This window comes from Anomaloglossus baeobatrachus, chromosome 1 (assembly GCF_048569485.1).
Source record: "Anomaloglossus baeobatrachus isolate aAnoBae1 chromosome 1, aAnoBae1.hap1, whole genome shotgun sequence".
NCBI lineage: Eukaryota > Metazoa > Chordata > Amphibia > Anura > Aromobatidae > Anomaloglossus > Anomaloglossus baeobatrachus.
In genome coordinates, this window is record NC_134353.1 from 823,711,993 (window position 1) to 823,737,639 (window position 25,647).

Sequence of the window (25,647 nt, forward strand, 5' to 3'; positions counted from 1 at the left end):
CCTGGGTGCGGCCCTTCGCCTGGGCAAGGTGACACACATGCCTTGTATGGCTCACGTGTTGAACCTTGTTGTCCAGCAATTTTTAACACACTATCCCGGCCTAGATGGCCTTCTGAACAGGGCACGAAAACTGTCTGATCACGTCCGCCGTTCCGTCCGCAGCTGAGTGACTTGCATCGCTCCAGAAGTCTTTCGGCCTGCTGGTTCATCGCCTGAAATGCGATGTGCCGACACGCTGGAATTCGACTCTCCACATGTTACAGCGACTGTGGCAGCACCGCCGAGCCCTGGTGCAATAAGTCATGACGTATAGCCTGGGCCAACGAGATGCAGAGGTGGGGAAGATCACCCTGATGAAGTGGTCTCAGATCAAGGACCTATGCATCCTTCTGCACAGTTTCGACATGGCGACGAATATGTTTAGCGCTGACAATGCCATTACCAGCATGACAATTCCAGTCATTTACATGCCGGAGCACATGCTAAACACTATTCGGACTCAGGGGGTGGGACAACAGGAAGGGGAGGAACTACAGGAGGATTCATATGCGCAAGAGACAACAAGATCACCAAGGTCCAGACGTTCATCATCACCAAGGCGGCAGGCATGGGACCATGGGGGACAGGGATCAACAAGGGCGCATGGTAGTAGGCGAAATGTTGAGGAAGGTGCAGGAGAACATGAAGAAATGGAGGACGAACTGTCCATGGACATGGAAGACTCAGCGGATGAGGGAGACCTTGGTCAAATTTCAATTGAAAGAGGTTGGGGGGAGATGTCAGAGGAAGAAAGAACGGTTAGCACCTCTATGCCACAAACACAGCATGAACTTGGTCCGCAAGGCTGCGCCAGACACATGAGCGCCTTCTTGCTGCACTACATCCAAAATGCCCCTCGTATTGTCAAAATTAGAAGTGATGATGAGTACTGGCTTGCCACACTATTAGATCCCCGGTACAAGTCCAAATTTTGTGACATAATTCCAGCCATAGAAAGGGACGCACGTATGCAGGAGTATCAGCAGAAGCTGTTACTCGATCTTAGCTCAGCTTTTCCACAAAACACCCGTGGTGCACGGAGTGAATCTCCCAGTTGTAACTCGACAAACATGGGACGGTCTCATCATCTTCAACAGTCTAACCGTACCAGCAGCACCTATGTGGTGCTGGTAACAGCAATTTTATTGAATCTTTCATAATTTTTTTAGACCATCCTTTGCAAGGCCACCAGAGACAACAAGTCTGACACATAGTCAACGGCTGGAGAGGATGATACAGGAGTATCTCCAAATGAACATCGATGCCATGACTTTGCAACTGGAGCCTTGCTCATTTTGGGCTTCAAATCTTGAAAAATGGCCAGAGCTCTCCACTTACGCCTTGGAGATCTTGTCGTGTCCAGCTGCCAGCGTTGTCTCTGAACGTGTCTTCAGTGCTGCTGGGTGTGTGCTGACAGATAAGCGCATGCGTCTGTCCAGTGACAATGTGGACAGACTAACGTTCATCAAAATGAACAAGTCATGGATCCACAAGAAATTTACTACCCCTGTGTCATCCTGGGGAGAGTAAATGCTTGTGTATTTTGAATGTGCTTGATGCAAATCTACCTGTGAAGTGTACAAATGGGGCACAAGTGCTGCCACTGAAGGGGTGGGTGTCTGTGTGGCCCAATTTTTGGAAAAAAGGGAGACTCCGCTTGGAGTAACCCTTGCTTACAGTGTTTCTAAAAATGATCCAAGATGAACAGATCTGGGATCAGGAAAAACTTTGCTACCTACCCCGGTGTCATCCTGGGGACGGTTAAGGATGGCGTATTTTTGAATGTGCTTGATGCAAATCTACCTGAAAAGTGTACAACTGCGGCACAAGTGCTGCCACTGAAGTAGTGGGTGTCTGTGTGGCCCAATTTTTGGAAAAAAGGGAGACTCTGCTTGGAGTAACCCTTGCTTGCAGTGTTTTTAAAAAGGAGCCAGGATGAACAAGTTATGGTTCAGCAAAGACTTTGCTACCTACCCCGGTGCAATCCTGGGGACAGTTAAGGATGGCATATTTTTGAGTGTGCTTGATACAAATCTACCTGTGAAGTGTACAAATGGGGCACAAGTGCTGCCACTGAAGGGGTGGGTATCTGTGTGGCCCAATTTTTGGAAAAAAGGGAGACTCCGCTTGGAGTAACCCTTGCTTACAGTGTTTCTAAAAATGATCCAAGATGAACAGATCTGGGATCAGGAAAAACTTTGCTACCTACCCCGGTGTCATCCTGGGGACGGTTAAGGATGGCGTATTTTTGAATGTGCTTGATGCAAATCTACCTGAAAAGTGTACAACTGCGGCACAAGTGCTGCCACTGAAGTAGTGGGTGTCTGTGTGGCCCAATTTTTGGAAAAAAGGGAGACTCTGCTTGGAGTAACCCTTGCTTGCAGTGTTTTTAAAAAGGAACCAAGATGAACAAGTCATGGTTCAGCAAAGACTTTGCTACCTACCCCGGTGCAATCCTGGGGACAGTTAAGGATGGCGTATTTTTGAATGTGCTTGATGCAAATCTAACTGTGAAGTGTACAACTGGGGCACAAGTGCTGCCACTGAAGTAGTGGGTGTCTGTGTGGCCCAATTTTTGGAAAAAAAGGAAGACTCCGCTTGGAGTAACCCTTGCTTGCAATGTTTTTAAAAAGGAGCCAAGATGAACAAGTCATGGTTCAGCAAAGACTTTGCTACCTACCCCGGTGTAATCCTGGGGACGGTTAAGGATGGCGTATTTTTGAATGTGCTTGATGCAAATCTACCCATCCAGTTTGCAACTGGGGCACAAGTGCTGCTACTAAAGTGGTGTCTGTGTGGCCCAATTTTTGGAAAAAAGGGAGACTCTGCTTGGAGTCCCCTTGCGGTGTTATACATGATTTTAGAAGGGCATACCATGCCTATATCTGTGTCTCGTCCTCTTTTTCCTCGTAACGCTGTTTTGTTTTCGCATGAGAATTTGTTCTTGTCACTTTCCCATGTGTTTGTGTTGTGTTGTGAGTTGTTTGTCACCTTTTGGACACCTTTGAGGGTGTTTTCTAGGTGTTTTTATGTGTTTGTCATTGCCTCCCATTGTTTCCTATGCGGTTCGCCGAACCGGTTCGCCGAACCGAACTCGAACGAGACCTCCATTCGGCGAATTGAACCGAGCCAAACCACGACCGGTTCGCTCATCTCTACTCACTAGATTACCCATACTCCTACATAGGGGGAAACACTAACTGCAAAAATCCCTCATGTGGGACATGTGCCTGAGCTCTCAATTTTAAATACGGTCTGTATATACACTGAACATTTACATACATAGTCACATTAGGCACATATGCAAATGTATGTAAAGCGCTGTGGAATTAATAGCGCTGTATAAATGAATAAAATTATTATTATTATATATATAAAATATGCATGTTAATACAGTATTCATGCATTTGCTTACATATGCTTATATAGAGGGTAAAATAACTATTGTACCATCACCAAATTTCTAAGTAAATATATTTCTAAAGTTGAAATTGACATAAATTTCCCACCAGATGATAGTAACAACTAGTGATGGGCGAACCCGGACTGTAAAATTCGGGATCTATGCCAGATAAACAGTATCTGTGCGCTAACCCTATATATATATTATAATTAATTATTTATTGTACCATACTTCACTTGCATTTTATTAAATTGAATATTTATTTATTCAATGTATTATTTATTTAGTTGGTGGTATACATAAGTCCCTTTACAAAGCACACTCATTTATTTGATTCTACTATTTAAATATCAGCATGTGTTATTATTATTAATTTTACCAATACAGTACCAATTACTCATGAATTTTTGCAACTCGGCACTGTATATTTATTCTCATTTTTGTTTTGTATATACATGTATATTAAGTTGGACATTATATTTTATTAATTTTTCTACATGACTGTTAATTTTTCATGAGAAAATACCTGTAGCTTTGTATTTTGTGTAGAGAGATATATTTTTCGTGGATACCTGTAGCTTTTTGTATTTTTGTGTAGAAATATATTTTGTGGATTTATGAGCACATTGACCCCTTTATTAGTATATTTAGTGTGAGACTATTTTAGTCTAATTTCTTGGTTTTAATACATTTACACTAATAAAATTAATTATATTTTATGACCTGTTTGTTGTTTTTTTCTGGGATCTTTTTATCATTAGGTCACATCCTTCCTCATTATTAGCGATGGGTGGACCAGGACTGTAAAAGTCTGGCAGGCACATGCACGCACACAGACACACATATGTAAACATGCAGACAGGCAAACACATGCACAAGAATGAACAAAAGTACAGACACAGAAGCACAAGCATGCACACAGAATGCAATCAGGTCCACGCACAGACAAGCACAAATATAAAGACACACAAGCACAAGCATGCACACAGATGTAGGCACTTACATGCATACAGAATGCAGTCAAGCCCATGCACAGACAAGCACAAATACACAGACAAACAGGCACACGCTTGTACAGACAAGCAGAAGAACACAGACAGGGACATGCTCTAATGTACAGCCATACATACATACACACACACATGTACACAAATTACACTCGTTTATACAAAAACGTAATATAAACAGACATATACATATACACACACATATTAGAGGCATTCTTACCTTCCCCCTGCTTGTCTCTGGACCAGCCCGCAGGCTCCATTGATGATTCTCTTTGGTGGGAAGCAGCAGTGCTGGGCGCGCTGCCTGACATCACAGCAGACGCGGCCACGTCTATAAACTGTGACACAGCCGGGGCAGCAGCGAACACTAGAAGGTGCAGTGCAGCCCCGGCTGACATAGATAAAAGTGGCCCTGCGGCTTCAGCACTGCTGCCAGTGGAGCCGCCCGCGGCCTTGGCACAGCTGCCATTGGAGCCGCCCGTGGCCCTGGCACTGCTGCTGGTGGAGCTGTCTTAGCCCACCCCACTGTTACCAGCCTGGGGCCCTATGTGAAGCACGGGGGGCCGCTAAGGACCCGGGGCCTACCGGGGGATCCCCCGGCACCCCGGTGGCCCGGTCCGACCCTGGATGTAGTTCAATAGGAGGACAAAATGGAGGCAACATTTTTTAAGAGATGAGTGTGTGGCGGCAATGTATCAAAATAAACACAACATGTCAGACATATTTTGTGAAGGGAGCACAGTGAAGAACAATTATTTATTTAAAGGCACAGCATGGCCAGATATTTTATTCATGGTTACTAGAAGGACACTGTTGTTTTTAAGGACACCATATTAGAGCCTATTGCAAAAGGCCAGAGATGAGGAAAGTTTGCAGAGACTTAAGGGACTAAAGATGAGCAGAAAAAAAAAATTAAAATCACCCCCTTTATCTCTAAATGTCAAGATTCCATTTTTTGCCGCCTCATCTCTCCCCAAGTAGACAATGTAATGCTATAAAAACGTGGTGTGTACTCCAAATTGGTATCTTTAAAAATGCTAACTCACCAGGCAAAAAAACAAGTCCTCACACAGCTCTGTGGATAGAAAAATAAAAATCAGCCTTGAAAAAATGTACAATTAGAATGTTGATAACACAGACATTCTGAATTTAATAGACTTATACACAAATCATAGTTACAGCACAAATTATTCAAAATCTTGCACTGTAGTTGAAATGATGGTGACATTATAGGGTTTTCCTGGGTAAACAATTGATTAGGCTATTTTGGCAATCCTAGACAGTTTTCGAACATAATATTGTTCAAGAAAATTCCTAATTATTGCTTGTTTTTTGTAGTCTTCTCATTGGTCATCATCTAGTTACAGTTTTAAAGTATATCACGGTCCATAAATTGTTCAGCTATGTCTGCCTGATTCTTCCGCTAATGTATGGGTCTTCAGTAACAGCATTGACTTGCTGAATCCCTATATCAACAATGTGCAGAAAGTTGAAAAGGTCTTACATCTTGAGGAAAGACCTGACCAACAGGAGGGTCATACAAGATAGAGGTGCAAATGCCTACAATGAAGTGGTTAAATATATCTTTGTACCGTGTTAGCCAGTAGAGATAAAAAAAAGTTTGTTTAAAAGAACTGTGAGTCCTCAGTAGTTGATACCTTTTAATGGCTAACTGAAAAGATGGTAATAATAACAAGCTTTCGAGACTACTCAGGTCTCTTCATCAGGCATGGTATAACACAAAATCTGAAGAGTCACATATTTATACACAACAGAACATAGAATAGTGCAGTAAAAAACAAACAAACAAAAAAACAAGTTATGTCAAGCAGAACTATCACTAAGGCAAGGGGGCAAACTGTTGTGGCCATAAATATTGTTGTAGTTCATAGATAAGCAGTGTGAGAGTTTTATTGTCTTCTGATTGGGGTGTCTGGTGCAGGCTCTGATGCCCCCAGATGCTCTGAGGAACACATTTCTTAATTGATGTAAAAAGACATACAGTTAGGTCCAGAAATATTTGGACAGTGACACAATTTTCTCGAGTTGGGCTCTGCATGCCACCACATTGGATTTGAAATGAAACCTCTACAACAGAATTCAAGTGCAGATTGTAATGTTTAATTTGAAGGTTTGAACAAAAATACCTGATAGAAATTGTAGGAATTGTACACATTTCTTTACAAACACTCCACATTTTAGGAGGTCAAAAGTAATTGGACAAATAAACCAAACCCAAACAAAATATTTTTATTTTCAATATTTTGTTGCGAATCCTTTGGAGGCAATCACTGCCTTAAGTCTGGAACCCATGGACATCACCAAACGCTGGGTTTCCTCCTTCTTAATGCTTTGCCAGGCCTTTACAGCCGCAGCCTTCAGGTCTTGCTTGTTTGTGGGTCTTTCCGTCTTAAGTCTGGATTTGAGCAAGTGAAATGCATGCTCAATTGGGTTAAGATCTGGTGATTGACTTGGCCATTGCAGAATGTTCCACTTTTTTGCACTCATAAACTCCTGGGTAGCTTTGGCTGTATGCTTGGGGTCATTGTCCATCTGTACTATGAAGCGCCGTCCAATCAACTTTGCAGCATTTGGCTGAATCTGGGCTGAAAGTATATCCCGGTACACTTCAGAATTCATCCGGCTACTCTTGTCTGCTGTTATGTCATCAATAAACACAAGTGACCCAGTGCCATTGAAAGCCATGCATGCCCATGCCATCACGTTGCCTCCATGTTTTACAGAGGATGTGGTGTGCCTTGGATCATGTGCCGTTCCCTTTCTTCTCCAAACTTTTTTCTTCCCATCATTCTGGTACAGGTTGATCTTGGTCTCATCTGTCCATAGAATACTTTTCCAGAACTGAGCTGGCTTCATGAGGTGTTTTTCAGCAAATTTAACTCTGGCCTGTCTATTTTTGGAATTGATGAATGGTTTGCATCTAGATGTGAACCCTTTGTATTTACTTTCATGGAGTCTTCTCTTTACTGTTGACTTAGAGACAGATACACCTACTTCACTGAGAGTGTTCTTGTCTTCAGTTGATGTTGTGAATGGGTTCTTCTTCACCAAAGAAAGTATGCGGCGATCATCCACCACTGTTGTCATCTGTGGACGCCCAGGCCTTTTTGAGTTCCCAAGCTCACCAGTTAATTCCTTTTTTCTCAGAATGTACCCGACTGTTGATTTTGCTACTCCAAGCATGTCTGCTATCTCTCTGATGGATTTTTTTCTTTTTTTTCAGCCTCAGGATGTTCTGCTTCACCTCAATTGAGAGTTCCTTAGACCGCATGTTGTCTGGTCACAGCAACAGCTTCCAAATGCAAAACCACACACCTGTAATCAACCCCAGACCTTTTAACTACTTCATTGATTACAGGTTAACGAGGGAGATGCCTTCAGAGTAAATTGCAGCCCTTAGAGTCCCTTGTCCAATTACTTTTGGTCCCTTGAAAAAGAGGAGGCTATGCATTACAGAGCTATGATTCCTAAACCCTTTCTCCGATTTGGATGTGAAAACTCTCATATTGCAGCTGGGAGTGTGCACTTTCAGCCCATATTATATATATAATTGTATTTCTGAACATGTTTTTGTAAACAGCTAAAATGACAAAACTTGTGTCACTGTCCAAATATTTCTGGACCTAACTGTAAATCCATGTGACACATTCATTCCTGCTCTGAATGTGTCAAAGGTCATCATAAGTTTGTACTCCCATAGTCTCATATCTCTCTGGGACTTGAAATTTCCTTTCAAAACCAGCAAGTTCATGTCCATGATGCTGTGGTCTGGGTTACAAAAATGTTTGGGCACACGTAGATCAATCCTTTTTTCTCCAATTGTGTGGCATTGAGAATTCATCCTTGTCCGAACTGTTGTCCTGTCTCCCCTACATACAGACCCCCAGTTGGACATTTGGTACATATAATTCAGTACACCGCATTAGTTGTGGTGCAGCTGAAGGTACCTGGGATCTTGTAGTCCTGATATGATCTGGGAATTTTTATCTTGTCCGTTGTCAATATAAATGGACAGGTCTTACATTTTTTCTGGTTGCAGAGAAAAGATCCTGTTGTTGTTGGAGAGGATAGGGAGCTTCTGAGAATGATGCTTCTTAGATTCTGGGGCTGCCTAAAACACAGAAGTGGGGGGGTCTGGAAAAATAGATTTTAACCGGGCATCTTTTTGCATTAATGGTTGTAGTTTCCAGGTAGCTCCTCTTAACACCTCCAGATTTGGATTGTAGGTGATTACAAGAGGTACCCGGTTGTTTTCTTCTTTAGTTTTATAATGTAGGAGATGGTTTCTTGATATTCTGGTGGCTCTTGCAATCTGGTTTTCAATTGTTCTTGGGTGGTAGCTAGAGATGAGCGAGCCTCTAGAGGCTCGAGTTCGGTTCGGTTCGTCGAACGGAGGCCGCGTTCGAGTTAGGCTCGATGAACGGCTCGACGAACTTCTCGAACCCCATTGAAAACAATGGGAGGCAAACACAAACACATAAAAACACATTATAAATGTACACATACAGTTAATAAACATTGCCATAACACTTACAGGTACCCGCGACGCGTCGTGCACTCTGTCTCCCGCCGCTTTTCCTTCCGATAATCTCTGCGTCCTCCCGGTAACCAGCACTGATGATAGGACCTATCGTGACGTCAAAATAGCCATGTGACCAGTGTTATCTCATTGGCTACAGACTGGTCACATGGCTAGATGTCATTACTAGGTCCTGTCAGTGCATCTCTCCGGTACGCGGTGTTCGTTTGTGCATCCCTGTGTACCGGTGAGATGCTCTTGCACATGGTCGGCTCCCCGTTCTGCTTCCCCGTTCCGTTATTCACCGGCTGTCACAGCCGGTCAATAATGGAGATCACCGTTGCTATAGCAACGCGCCTGTCAGCGGTGACATCACCGCTTACAGTCTGCTGCCTCTGCTACTCACTGAGTGATATAGACTGCACGGAAAGCAGCAGCGTCTTCCTCCCATGCAGTGCTAGCTTATGTAGCAGAGCTGCATATGTTGAAGGAGAAAGAAGACAGAAGAGCAGGATCATGGAGGGATGAGAGGGATTAATAAACATGGAGTCTCAAATGTGTCTGTGTATTTATTTCTATTAAAGTATTTTTTCTCTGTGTGGTGTCTTTTTTTAACCCTTTATTGGAGATTCTTAATGGCCAAGTCAAACTTACTGCTACGGGGGAACCAGCAGATTAGGACCAGGGGGTATATATCTTAATCGCCAGTCGGGGCCCACCGTGCTCCAGATGGTAATGGACCTGCTGGCACCCTGTGGGTTAGGCGGAGACTATAGAGCTGGATGGCTCTGAGATAACCCAGGGAACCGGTCACGTGTGTAGTGACACGTCAGCCCGGACGACAACCCAGTTAATGTGTCAGTGGAATTGGCGCAACCCTCACCACGTGTGCAGGGAACACGTCAGACCGGATGGTGACCAGGTAGCGTTGACCGAGAAGATCGCTGCAACAGTGCCCTGTCGGCTACGTGTGTCAGACACAACAGGCCGAGCGGTCCTTCGATTAGCGTTTCTGGTCACTACTCGAATGGCCACGTGTGTAGAGGACACGTCAGGCCAAGGGATCACACCAGTAGCATTGACTGGGAAGCCAATGAGGACAACAGGTTCACACACCCAATCCTGGAACACCCTGTTAACTCCACAGGGGTCCTGGGGTATGCAGTCGTGTGCGTAGGAGGCACAACCGGACAGGTGGCGCAACAGCTGCGTTGTCCGTGTGCGTAGAGGGCACTCTCGGACAGGTGATGCAGCAGGTATGCTGTCCATGTGCGTAGGAGGCACAACTGGACAGGTGAAGCAGCAGCTGCAGCCCAGTTACTGCCACTGGACTGCTATAGCACAACAGGGACGGTAGCAAGGAAGCACGGCGCCTGACCCTCATGTGCTGAGGCACGAATCTTGGTGTGACAGGCACCGTTCGCATAGCCCTACCTACCGCTTCCAACAAGGCTTATGCCACAATAAATTCTAAGTGAATATGAGTGAAGACTGTGCCTACATGCTGTCTCCAGCCCCTTTTATAACCTGGGTCCACCCCAAACCTAGGGTGGAACCACCAAGGTCCAATAGCAGAGTGCCATGTCAGCAGCGACGTCACCAGTGGCCTATCTGGAACCGCCATGTCATTGATGACCTCATGGCAGCCACGCACCAAACACTTCACCAGTCATCGTCTGACGACCAATGGTGAGGTGCCAGATCATAGGGGCAGGCCTCTGCGAGCCAGTCTGGAGTGGCCACGTCATCAGGACACCTGACACTCTCTGCCCTATCAGGACTTGCCACCTCATGGACATGCTCAGTGAGGTCCTTACCGGACCTAGCCTCTGATGCACTAAGTGCCTGAGCATGCTCAGTAGCCTGAACAACAGACTCAGAAATCAGACTATCTGCCTGAGCATGCTCAGTAGGCACATCCCAGAACTTAGACACAGCACGAAGTCCAAGTACCTGTGCAAAGAGGCTGTTAGGATTAATTGTGGGAGCATGCTCAGCAGCCTGAACTGGGGACTAAAGGCCGCTTTACATGCTACAATATATCTTACGATGTGTCGGTGGGGTCACTTCGTAAGTGACGCACAAATGGCATCGTAAGGTACATTGTAGCATGTAACAGCTACGTGCGATTGCGATTGAATGGTAAAACGTTCATCGCACGCACGTCATTCAATTTCTAAATATTGAACGTTAGGTTGTTCATCGTACCTGGGGTAGCACACATCGCAGTGTGTGAAACCCCGGGAACGATGAACAGATCTTACCTGCGTCCAGCGGCTCCCAGCCGGCAATGCGGAAGGAAGGAGGTGGGCGGGATGTTTACATCCCGCTCATCTCCGCCCCTCCGCTTCTATTGGCCGGCTGCTGTGTGATGTCGATGTGACGTTGAACGTCCCTCCCACTCCAGGAAGTGGACGTTTGCCGCCCACATCGAGGTCGTATGGACGGGTAAGTACGTGTGATGGGGGGTTACTCATTTGGGCAACACGTTCATCAAATTGAACGTGCCGCACATATGATGGGGGCGGGTACGATCGCATACAATATCGTATGCTGGATCATATGGTGTAAAGCAGGCTTTAGTCTCAGAAATGACACAATCAGGCTGAGCATGCTCAGTAGGCAAAACACCGGGCTTAGACTCTGGTTGGGGTAAATAGGCGCGCACATGCGCACTAGCTGCCTCTCCACACTTAGACATGGTGGAAGGAGCAGCCAACTGGATGACCTGAGTCATGGCCAAGCACGGCAGCCGGCGCCTGGGCGCAACAGGAACCGCAGCAGGCTGCTTGCGACTATGGCAGCGCCGGTTCATAACACTTGCCTGACATTAAGAATCTCTGACTTAATACTAGCTAGTAAAACAAAGCTAGTATTACTCATTATTTCCCAGCGAGCCACCCGGCTTCAGGGCTGCTGGAAGAGTTGGATACAGAGCCAGAAGATGACGTTTCTATGAAAGCGCCATTTTCTGGGGCGGCTGCGGACTGCAATTCGCAGCAGCGGGGCCCAGAAAGCTCGGGCTAACCTGTGCTGCGGTTCCAATCCCCAGCTGCCTAGTTGTACCTGGCAGGACACAAAAATGGAGCGAAGCTCATGTCGATTTTTTTTTAAATTATTTCATGAAATTCATGAAATAATTAAAAAAAGGGCTTCCCTATTTTTTTTTAATTCCCAGCCGGGTACAAATAGGCAGCTGGGGGTTGGGGGCAGCCGTACCTGCCTGCTGTAACTGGCTAGCATACAAAAATATGGCGAAGCCCACGTCATTTTTTTGGTGGGCAAAAAACTCCTGCATACAGCCCTGGATGGAGTATGCTGAGCCTTGTAGTTCTGCAGCTGCTGTCTGCTCTCCTGCATACACTAGTGAATGGAGCATGCTGAGCCTTGTCGTTCTGCAGCTGCTGTCTGCTCTCCTCTATACAGACAGACAGCTGCTGCAGAACTACAAGTCTCAGCATACTCCATCCAGGACTGCAGGAGTTTTTTGCCCCCCCAAAAAAAATTATGTTGGCTTTGCCATGTTTTTGTATGCTAGCCAGGTACAGCAGGCAGCTACGGGCTGCCCCCAACCCCCAGCTGCCTATTTGTACCCGGCTGGGAACCAAAAATATAGGGAAGCCCTTTTTTTAATTAGTTCATGAATTTCATGAAATAATTAAGAAAAAAAACGATGTGAGCTTCACCCAAGTTTTGTGTCCAGCCAGGTACAACTAGGCAGCTGGGGATTGGAATCCGCAGCTCAGTGTGCCCAAGCTTTCTGGGCACCCCTGCTGCGAATTGCAGTCCGCAACCGCCCCAGAAAATGGCGCTTTCATAGAAGCGCCATCTTCTGGCGCTTTATCCAACTCTTCCAGCTGCCCTGGTGACGGGTGGCTCTCTGGGTAATAATGGGGTTAGGGCTAGCTGTATATTATCAACTGGCCCTAAGCCCGAAAATCATGGTGTCATGCCAATATTAGACATGGCCACCATGAATTTCTAGTACAGATAAAAAAAACACAACACACAGAAAAATATTTTTATTACAAATAAAACACAAAACAATTAGTGACTCCATCTTTATTGAAATAATGAACCCCCTCCACAGTAATCCTGGGTCAAGGGTCCCGCGCCGTCCAATCTGGATCCAATATCATCTGATCAGTTTGCTGGTAGGCCAAGTCCATCGCAGCACCTCAAACATAGCCTGTCGGGCAGAGCTGGGCCGATTACCCTTATGGCTCAGTATACACAAGAGGGCGCTATCACACCAGGCACACATACAGAACAGCAACCCCAGCTCCTACCATCATAAAGCCCTGCTGAGCCAGAGTCTAGAGCAAGCCAGGAACCCTGGCAGCCAGTACAGCCAAAGTCAGCAACACACTCTGACAAAAGCCAAAATAAAAGAGATCTCAGAGAGCTGCAAGATGCAATACATCGAGGATTGGAAGAGTGAATTAGAGAACTCCCAGAAACTCACAATCTACCAGTCACTGCGGAGGGACTACACTCTGGCCCCGTATCTGGAAAGGTTACACCACCCAAAAGACAGGCAGACCCTGAGCCTGTACAGACTGAGTGCCCACAGCCTAGAGGTGGAAACAGGGCGGCACCGACAGACATACAAGCCGCGGGAGAACAGACTATGCCAGCACTGCCAGCAGGGGGCTCTGGAGGACGAGGCACATTTCCTGCTGCACTGTAACAAATACTCAGCAGTGAGAGCCTCCCACTACTCCAGATACTTACCACTCATACCCTGGACTTTCCATCCATGGACGAGGAGATGAAACTCCACTTCCTACTGGGGGAAGAAGAATCAACGGTGGAGATTGCTGCCCAATATGTCATCACTTGTCATAAGCTGAGGGGAACATAAGGCCAATAAAAGGACTTTCAGAGCCCAAATTGTGACCCTAACTCCCTATAACCCTGATCCCCTCCCAGCACACTTACTGTATCTCTCTTGCTTTGGCAATACTAATTGTATTTTGGTCCTGCCAGTAAAGCATATTTGAATTTGAATTTGAGAGAGAGAGAAGAGAGAGAAGAGAGAGGAGAGAGAGAGAGAGAGGAGAAAGAGAGAAGAGAGTGTCCATCATTAAACTACGGAACAATGAAATAGAGACATCCCTGTACAAGAAGTCAATTGACCGTCCAACATACCTGAAATGGGACAGTTTTTATCCAAAACACATAAAAAACTCTATAGTGTACAGTCAGGCCATCAGGTACAATCGGATATGTTCCTACAGGAGACAATCACCTTGAGGGCCTCAGAAAGACCTTTCTGAATGAAGGCTATCACCCAAGAACAATTGAAAACCAGATTGCAAGAGCCACCAGAATATCAAGAAACCATCCCCTACATTATAAAACTAAAGAAGAAAACAACCGGGTACCTCTTGTAATCACCTACAATCCAAATCTGGAGGTGCTAAGAGGCGCTACACGGAAACTACAACCATTACTGCAAAAAGATGCCCGGTTAAAATCGTTTTTTCCAGGCCCCCCACTTCTGTGATTTAGGCAGCCCCCGAATCTAAGAAGCATCATTCTCAGAAGCTCCCTATCCTCTCCAACAACAACAGGAACATTTCCCTGCAACCAGAAAAAATGTAAGACCTGTCCATTTATATTGACAACGGACAAGATAAAAATTCCCAGATCACATCAGGACAAAACCTTCAGCTGCACCACAACTAATGTGGTGTACTTGATTATATGTACCAAATGTCCAACTGGGGGTCTGTATGTAGGGTAGACAGGACAACAGTTCAGGACAAGGATGAATTCTCACTGCCACACAATTAGAGAAAAAAGGATGGATCTACGTGTGGTCAAACATTTTTGGAACCCAGACCACAGCATCATGGACATGAAATTGCTGGTATTGAAAGGAAATTTCAAGTCCCAAAGAGACAGGAGAGTCTGGGAATACAAACTCATGATGACCTTTGACACATTCAGAGCAGGAATGAATGTGTCACATGGATTTATGTCTTTTTACATGAATTAAGAAATGTGTTCCTCAGAGCATCTGGGTCCATCACAGCTCGGACCAGACACCCCAATCAGAGGACAATAAAACTTTCACACTGCTTATCTATGAACTACACAATATTTATGGCCACGACAGTTTGCCCCCTTGCCATAGTGATAGTTCTGCTTCACATAACTTGTTTTTTTGTTTCATTGTTTTTTACTGCACTATTCTATGTCCTGTTGTGTATAAATATGTGACTCTTCAGATTTTGTGTTATACCATGCCTGATGAAGAGACCTGAGTAGTCTTGAATGCTTGCTATTATTACCATCTTTTCAGTTAGCCATTAAAAGGTATCAACTACTGAGGACTCTCAGTTCTTTTAAACAAACTTTTTTTTACAATGAAGTGTAATGTCTTTGTGGGAATTTGGAGTCCGTAGTAAAACTGACCACATAAAGTTTACATTATTAAATTATTCACAAAATTGTTAGTCTATTCATAATAAAAAAAAGAAAAAGGATAATCACATTTTAATTAGGTAGCAATTAAATATTGAGTCACCTATCTATTTGGCCTCTATATGAAAATATGCATAAGATTTTTCCTTTTAATTATAAAGTTAAAGGTGAGAAATTCTTGGCCATGGAGCGCCTGGGGATTTGTTTAGATTTTTTTCTGTCCTTCACTTTACATCTGAAGTTCAAAAACCAAATACTAGTTATTTTCTGAGGCTGAAAAAGTGTTATGTTGACCTATATCAGATAAAGGATTATGGAGATTAGCAAAATGGATACTTAATATCTGACCTCTTGCTTTTAAAGAGGATTGCAAAGAGGATTATTCGATAAAAATATTTTATTCTGTGTATGCTCATCAGGCTTTGCTTATCATATCATGAACCTGATTAACTAAACAATGCCATCTTTTTTTCTGAATCATGTACAATTTCCTGAATTTTCATGTTATGTTTTCCATTCATTATTAACTTTTGTAATATTGCTTTAGAGAAACAGAAACAAATTTGTCCACAAGTGAAAAAAGGTCTATATAAAAAGGAAATATAAATTAACAGCTTGATGTCAGATTTAACTCTTAGTGTTTAAAAGTTGTGAATTTTGTAACATGCAAAATTTTTGGACTTTTTTCTCTCCTACAACTTTTGGAAAATCTCAAAAAAAAAATGCATGGATTCAATAGACGGAGGTTTCTGATGTATAATTATTACACTTACAAAATGTATTAGGTGATTATTATTATTACCATCATTATTATCATTATTATTATTATTTTTAAATGTATTAAGAAATTATATTTGGGAATTTCACTCCTCTGAGGTTAAATTTAGGACTGATAAGCTATAGCACCAAAGGAAAGAATAGGATAAAACTTAACCTTTATTAGTATAATAAATTATAAAATTCTAATTGCAAGGGTACCTCAACCATCTTAAAATACCAAGGGAATTTGCCCTATATTTATGCACATACACATTTGCCCAGGAAATAGGGTGTTGATATCAGAAGGGCCATGTAAAACACTGGAGCTCAAAAGTACCGTCCCCGAAAGTGAGGTCAACAAGATAGTAGACCAAATATATGTTGGTAATCATATGGGCCCAAAAGGAATGCTATTAAATATACAGATATTACCAATATAAAAAGGTCAGTGGTCCTGGAAAATTGATATAAAAAATGGGCCTATTAGGGAATAATACATACATTTAAAACAAAAGTTACACAGCGACAGTGGTCCAATTTAGCAAGCAATATACAAGTCCTTCATATCCAGTAAACATATTAAATGACAGAATTAGGAGTAATCTCACCCATTTAGATGATCCCACTATCTGTCACAGCAGATTTTTGACAGGCGGAGTCAAATGAGGCTTCAAGATCCAGATACAGGACTATCTTGCCCTAATACACATTGACTCCAGCCCTTACAAGGACGGTCCACAGCTGAACCTGATCACCGTCCTTTCCAATGCCTCATATGCCTCCTGACATGTTTCATCAATAAACAGGATTCATTCAGGGGAGAAAAGCATAGATCCTCCATAACAAGGCTATTACTGGTGTTACACCTACAAGCACACCAGACTGCTATTCCTAAATTTAGGACTGGCATATAAAACATCAGGCTTACTAAGTTATCATCAGTGAGGGAATTTTTTTTAAGACCGTAGTATCAATGGGAAGTGCACTGGAGTAATTGTGCCATATTTATTATTATTATTATTATTATTATTATTATCATTATTATTATTATTATTATTAGTAGTAGTAGTAGTAGTAGTAGTAGTAGTAGTAGTAGTAGTAGTAGTAGTGGTATTAATATCTTCTATTCCAGCCATTTTTCAAAAGTTGCAAGAAGCAAAATATGTTGCAAATTACTTTGCAAATAAGGCACAACTGAAAATGTTAAACTTTTTCATACTACAAAATCGACTAACAAAAAATGTACCTTGAGTAACATAGAGCATTCACAACTAGTGATGGGTGACCCCCATCCCCGATATTCGGGATCAGTAGCCTCACCCAAACTTTTTGTCCGTATTCGGGGTCACCAATAAGGCGAACTTGCATCCGAACCCCGAGCTTGGACTTTACAGGTATGGGATGGGGTGAGGAAGGGGGCTGTAAAATAAAGAATAGAGTTAATAATAAACATTGTCATTATACTTACAGGACCTGCGATGTGTCCTGCAGACTCTGTCTCCCGGCTGCTTCTGCTTCCGGGTCCGATCATTAACTTCTTGGGTATTTACTGCACTGCTCGTCACTCGGCAGTCTTCGGCTGTTTTCGTCCATGTTTGCGGTGACGTCAGGGTTCGCCCGAGTCCTCGATTGAACTTTGACTATTACTGTCAGTGTCAGGCTGCTTCTCGCTCTGTATAGATGCTTATCTGTACAGAGCAATGAAGAAGAGCTGACATTGCTCTCCCTGTGGACTACGTTAGGCTATAGATTTTTTTATAATAAAGATGGGGACTCTTAATTTTTTTATTTTATTTCTAATAAAAAATGTTTTCTATGTGTTCTGTTTTTTTACTGTTTACTAGAAATTCATGGTGCCATGTCTAATTTGGCGTAACACCATACATTTTGGGCTTAGCACCAGCTGAGAATGCAAAGCTGGTATTAACACCTTTATTACTCAGCGTGCCACTGCCATCAGGACCGCTGGACGTATCGGGTAAAGCACCTATAAATTGCGCTAATAAACAATGTGCCATTTCCAGGGGTAGCTGCGGGCTGCATTTTTTAGCGTGGGGGGCACAGAACGCTTGGGGTATACCACGATGAGAATCCCAGCCCCCAGCTGCCTGTTTTTTCCTGACTGGCGATCAAAATATGGCGGGAGTCCACTCATTTTTTTTTTAACTATTTTTTTAAATAATTAAAAAAAAAAATAATGGGCTTCCCTGTATTTTGATGCCAGCCAAGGAAAAGCCAGGCAGATGGGAGTGGTAGCCTGTAGCTGTCCGCTTTATCTGTGCTAAGAATCAAAAGTACCGTGTAGCACAACGTCATTTTTTAAAATGATTTATTTATTTTTACACTGTGATATCCCCCTGAGGAAACTGGTTATTCCATATGGCATCTCTGTAAGAAAGCGAAATGTGGGTTCTCGCCTTATTTTGATCGCCAGTCAGATAAAACCAGGCAGGCAGAGATTCTCAGCATGGTAAGGCCCAAGCGTTCTGGGCCCTCCACGCTAAAAAACGCAGCCTGCAGCTTCCCCTGGAGATGATGCATTGTTTCTTAGCACCATTTCCAGGCGCTTTACCCAGCTCATCCAGTGGCCTTGATGGCAGTGGCACGCTGAATAATCAAGAGGTTAATACCAGATTTGTATTCTCAGTTGGTACTAAGCCCGAAATTCATGGTGTCATGCCAAATTAGACATGGCCAGCATGAATTTCTAATAAACACTAAAAACCAATAAAGCACATAGATTTTTTTTATTAGAAATAAAACGAAAAACATTTAGAGACTGTATCTTAATGATAAAAAAATCCTTTGTTCGACGTAGTCCACAGGGAGAGCAATGTCAGATTTCCTTCATCGCTCTGTACAGACAAGCGTCTCTACAGAGTGAGAAGCAGGCTGACAGTGAGGGTATAATTCCACTTGCGCATAACTCATGCGAGTCTTGCATTGGTATCATCAGGCAAGGCGCACACTCTCCTGACAGGAGCACCTCAGTTGCATGGAAATACATGCAGCCGACCTGCTCCTGTCAGGAGAGTGTGCGCCGTGCTGGGTGATTCCAATATAAGACTTGCACAGTGACAGTCAAAGTTCAATCGAGTCCATGGCTCATGGACTCGGGTGCACCCTGACGTCACCGTGAACATGGCGGAAAAAAGCCAAAAACTGCAGAGTGACGAGCAGTGCAGTGAATACCGCCAGAAGTTAATGATTGGACCCAGAAGCAGAAACAGCCGGAAGATAACGGGTCTGCAGGACACTTCGCGGGACCGGTAGGTTTAATCATAATGTTTTTTAATAATTTGTTCAGCCCCTGGACCCGAACTGGACCCAAACTGTAACACAAGTTTCCCAAGAAAACTCGTGTTCGTGACCATGTGCATAAACACTATGTGTTCGGTACAGACTCCGAAGTTTTCAATTCGGGTTCGCCCATCACTATCCACAACCACAAAAAATAGAAGCAAAAGGTGATAATGATAAAAAAGCAAAGATGTAGTTACAAATGGACAAGAATTAAATTTTATTGTATGTGAATAAATCTCCCCATAAATACAACCAACACCACAAGTGCAGACGTATTGGTGGGTGAACTGACTGAGAAACCACTACTATAGGATTGGCACAGAAATAGAAGAGACAAATAAAATATATGTAAATATCTTTACAGTAAATTAGCATGTGCAAAGCCAGGTATGCATCGTAAGTAAATTAATTCAGATTGGAGTGTAAAGAACAGTCATAATCCCATCAGAGAAGCTAAGGTAGGGTAAATGTAATAGTAGCAGCAGTATTAAAATTAGTCACCCATCAAAGAAACCTAACATGTTTCACAAATGCTTACTCAGGGGATTCTGCATGTGTGTTTAGGGAAAGACTTATATCACTCCAGGGCAGCAATCAAGGAGAAGCTGCTGGAGATCCAACGGTCCGACCAGTCTCCTATGTATCAGTATTATAATGTGACATTTTGGATAATGAAGGATAGGGGCCCCTATGCAGTCCCTTATGCTAGGGGGCACTATGCTATCCCTAATCTCAGAAATACTCATAATGGTGGAAATGCCTGTATCCCATTCCTGGCCGTGCTCTGAATCCCGACCAGACCTAGTCTGATTTCCCTCCTCCCATAGGGAAGGATGGGGCAGGAGAGTGATGTTAAACACAGATGAAGACAAACAAGGGAAAACCAGAACTCTTACACACTGCACACACACAAGATAGTAAGAGATTCAGGAGTAAAACAAGAACAGAAAGGAAACTAAAAAAAACAACTGGAGTAAACCCCACAACTGCGCATAACAACAAGAATTTCAAGCACCAGAATGTCTGGGACACCACACCCCTACCAGAACAACTAAGACAAGCTATAGTTGGCATAAGAGGAAGGACACAGCCAGTATATGTAGGCAGGGAGAAGATGTGATAGGCTCCCTCACAGCAGGTGATCCAAGAGAGCAAATAAGCAGACTAGCACAGATTAACTCTTGCTAGCCTGCTATGAATCAGTACATAGCAAGCTGACATTCTTATATGTACAATTTAGGATTATTTCTACATCTTTATACATCAATTTTGCTGTATTTTGTAAAAATGAAAGTCTCCTAAAATGCACAGCTAAAGGCTAGATGCCATAGAAAAGATCACCTGACTGGCACAGAGTACTTCAGCCGGCCTCCAGTTGTCATAGCAACCCATCTGCTCTCTGCCATAGCATCGCAAGGTTGCTGATGGGTGACCAAACTAATATTCGGGTTATGGATTATGGATATGGCACTTAAATGCCACTGTCAGAGATAGACAGCAGGCAGCATTTAAGAGGTTAACAGCAGCAAATGACAATGCTCTCACTACTGCTATTAGAGGCAGATGTCAGCTATATACTTTAGCCGACATTTTCTCTCTACCATTCTGATCCTGCTTCAAAGACCCTGACAAAAGCCATGGTACATCATGTGAAGCAGCAACAAGTTAAACCATATTTTGGGTGGCACGGTGGCTCAGTGGTTAGCACTGCAGTCTTGCAGCGCTGGGGTCCTGTGCTCGAAACCCACCAAGGACACCATCTGCAAAGGAGTTTGTATGTTCTCCCCGTGTTTGCGTGGGTTTCCTCCGGGTACTCCGGTTTCCTCCCACACTCCAAAGACATACAGATAGGGAATTTAGATTGTGAGACCCGATGGGGACAGTGTTCCTGATGTATGTAAAGCGCTGCGGAATATGTTAGCGCTATATAAAAATAAAGATTTATTTATTATATTATTTATTTTAACACAAAAATAAATAAATAAATACAAGCATACTTACCAAACCCTGATTCCTAGGCATAATACTAAAATACAGCTGGATGCAGCAGGCCCCCATGATAAAAGGCAGAGGGAGCCCAGATAAAAAACACTGGTGAACAACCACTTACACGTCTACCATATCTTAACACTATGGGCCGGATTCATGAAGGTACTTTCACAAATTTTCTGGCGTAAAACACATTCAGCACCATGGAATCAATGGTGCTCTATAAATAAATAATAATAATAATAATAATTCAACTATTGTAAACTCAAATTTGAGCAAACGTTTTTGTGACTTTTGCCGTTTATACACCAGTCCTGACCAGCTGTGACAGAGTGGGCAGCGCTGGAGTGGGATGGGACATCTCGAATTCATCAAATTTAAGCACCATTAGCATGTTTTCCCAGAAATGTACTTCAGTTCCTGACTGGTATAATATTTCTGGTGGGGCGCATGCCAGTATTAAGTAGTAGTGGTTGCACTATTTTCTTAAGTGGTATGCGCCTATTAATACGCCTCCTTCCTTTTCACCTGTTCCACTCATTAAGACAAGTTTTCAAAATACCAATATTAATGAATTAGGCTCTATTATGTTCTGATTAGGCTCTATAAATTGTTCTCACAACATACGCCAATTTTGTCAGTAGTACTGGGCATTTACCAAAAAGTGTCCTACAGGCAAAGATTTGCCCACTATAGAATATATCAGCATACCTTTTTTCACCAAATTAAAACATGTAAAGTAGGTGGTTTAGTAAAAGATGTAATGCAAGTGTTAAAATACACTACAAACAGAGCTTACTACATTTACTTTGCATATATTTTGCTACTTGCCTCTCAAAAGATCATTGTTTTTAGAAAATTCTTTTAGAGACACATTTACCTGCTGTTCGACAGCATTTTTTCCAACATGTTTTTGACTGTATTACATTACAATATATAGAGCATCTAATAATAAAGCTTACGGTATATTGATACTTTTGCCTTTTATGTTACTAATTCAGTTCACAAATAGAATGAAAATCCTTTAATGGAATACGTTGATTTGATTCTGTTTAATTCACACCAAATAATTACCTAGAAAATACAGCCGACCATGTTTTGTATATGAAGTGATGAAATGCAGAATTTCAAATGAGAAGGAAACCATGGATAAACTTATAAAAGAAATCACACCATCATGATGAAAGTCCCCGTGGGATGCCAAGGAAATCTTGATAAAGTGCTTGTTACATAAAATCATTTTCTTTATGTTTTTTTTGTAGAGGATTTTCCTCAGTATGATTAACATGCTCATATATTCATTTACACTTACATTTTAATTCATGGTTTATATTTAGGTCAAGATAATGTTTCATAGAATATGTTTTTGACATTAATGGATTATTTAGAAAGATTTAAATAAAAAAGAGGTGACACGAAGAACAACACTTCAAAGTATTTCATAGAAATATATGAATAACTCATAAATAACGGATTGTTTGAAAACGGCTTTCATTTTACCAAACTATAAAAAGGTGAATCACTAAAATAATGCAGTTTATCAGGACTGGCATTTTGTTTGCCATTCTTGCCCAAAATGTATTTAGAGTTACAAACTAATAGTTTTGGAGTTGAGCTGCCCATGCACCAGAAAAAGAAATCTATGTTAGCCTTGATCTGGTGTAGATCTCAAGGACATTACATGACAGTTTCCTTTTCCTTTAGATCTTCCTGTGACCAAACATTTTTGTAAGATAGGCCACAACATCATGGACATGAAATTGCTGGTATTGAAAGGAAATTTCAAGTTGCAGAGAGACAGAAGAGTCTGGGAGTACAAACATATGATGACCTTTGACACATTCAGAGCAGGAATGAATGTGTCACATGGATTTATATCTTTTTACATGAATTAAGAAATGTTCTCAGACCATCTGGGGGCATCCTAGCTCTGGACCAGACCCCAATCAGATGACAATAACACTTTCACACTGCTTATCTATGAACTGCAGCAATATTTATGGCCACAACAGTTTGTCCTATTGCCATAGTGATAGTTCTGCTTCACATAACTTGTCTTATTTACTGCTCCATTCTATGTCCTGTTGTGTATAAATATGTAACTCTTCAGATTTTGTGTTATACTGAGCCTGAAAAAGAGACCTGAGTAGTCTCGAAAGCTTGCTATTATTACCATTTTTTTCAGTTAGCCATTAAAAGGTATCAATCACTGAGGACTCTCAGTTCTTTTAAACAATTTTTTTATCTCTACCTGCTAACACGGTACAAAGATATATTTTACCAGTTTCCTTTGAAACATTATAGTAATGTATCATGGTGCTGTGATAGATTAGGTGCCTTTTCTAAGCCCCATTCACTTTTTAATATAGTGCCAGGGGTAGCACAAATGGGAAAAAAAGTCACTAATTTTATGCAAAAATGGCTTAACTTTATCACTTTTGATGCCAGAAAACTGTAGCAAAATACTTAATAAATAACCCAAATATTACAAGATTTAAATAGGTGCATTTGTAGCAAATTACAGAGGTACAGGCCTACTCTCCTCTTGAATACACTTAGCTCATAAACTACGTGTCTAGTGTATATTTAATACAAGTAAAATATATCTTTGTACCGTGTTAGCAGGTGTATATTTAGGGAGTCTTAGTAGTTAATTGTCACAATCATTTTTAGGCAATTTTGGCTTTCTAGTACAGATCTGTTGCTGGAATATACTGCCCTTAACAAAGCTTTTCTGTTGTCAGACTTGCTTTAAGGAAATAGCAGATTCAGTGGTTTTCAATTGAGACTAGAGATGAGTTGATGTGCCAAGGATTGCGATTCAATCTAGTTTCCTGAAATTTGCGGTTTTACATTAATTCAAACATTTTGAGATTCACTTCAATTTCCCTCACCGCTAAAGCATCAGAGAGCAGTAAAACGTATTTTTTTTTATTGCCACACGGATTTCCCCATATTACCTTTCAGCTATAACTTTGTCCAGTGGTAGTCAGTAACTGAGCCATCAGCAGTTCTCAGTGAACTTTCTCCACTTTCATAACCTCCATCAGTCCCATAGAACCAAAAGCTTTTGCATCAGAGGAGGAAGATGATGGCTAGTTAATTATTGATATCCCAGATAGCTACACCTTAACCTCAAGTGATTAAGATGTGGCAGAGGGCCAAACGGACAGCATTGCCTCCAGCCCACTGCCACACGCCCTGGGTGATAGGAATGGTTGGTCCATGCCCCCCACCCACCCCAATGGATGGTCGAGAGCTGGTTCGCTACCCCTCCCCCTGTTTCACTGCAGAGGGTCCTGTCCACAATACCGTTGGAAGTAGTCTGCTAAAAGACCTCCGGATTGAGCACCTAAGCATGTCTGTACACATCACCAGTGGCAGCATCGTGGTGGAGCAGTTGAATTAGCCAGAGACAGATCACCATCCAAAACCAGAGTGGAGCATCGCACACCCCACCATGCCAGCTCAGTTGCTGCAAAAACCACTATTTTAGGAAAAGTAGGTCAAGTCTCAAGGATCCAACGCGTCAAAGCTATGGTGGATAAGTGCAAGCTAGGACGTAAAAATCTACAGAGGCAGAATCTGGCACCGGAGTTCCAGGGTCGCAATGCAGTGCATCACTGCAATTATATGTGCCAACCAAGGCAGCACCACTGCAACCATTAACCTTCTCAGTGAAACACAGTGAGTATGACAGTCGTTTTCCATCTCCAGAGTCACTGGGTAAGTCTTTCTCTTCTGTAGAGTGTAAGCTCTTATGGCTAGTAAGGTACTGTCACTCTGTTGCCTGTAAAGAGTAAGCTCTTTAGACCAGTGGGGCTCTCTCGCTTGTCTGTAAACTGTAAGCTCTAATGCTGAGGAAGATCCTCTCTCTTCCCGGTAAAATGTAAGCGCTTGTGGTCAGTGGGTTCTCTCTCTTCTCTCTCCAACTTGTATTTCCAGTCATTATCCGACCAACCAAATCTATTTCCATTTCTTTTTCCTTCAGATCCGTGAACATAGGCAGGTAGTCAGATGTTTTCGTCAGTTATAGCCCAAAAAGTGCTGATTCAATATTAAAAAGAGCTGTCGACTGGAGTAAAATAAACTCTGAGTTTCACAAACAGGGGGTAAGAAGCGGAAGCTATTGCCCCCATTTCCACCACCCTGCTGACAGACAGAGCACGTGACAT

General features: G+C 42.7%; 1 pseudogene; it reads left to right on the top strand.

Annotated features, from left to right (window-relative positions):
* The window catches only part of LOC142254686 (tumor protein p53-inducible nuclear protein 2-like), a 162,447-nt pseudogene extending 137,306 nt beyond the window's left edge, over positions 1–25,141 (top strand).
* The last annotated feature ends 506 nt before the right edge of the window (positions 25,142–25,647 follow it).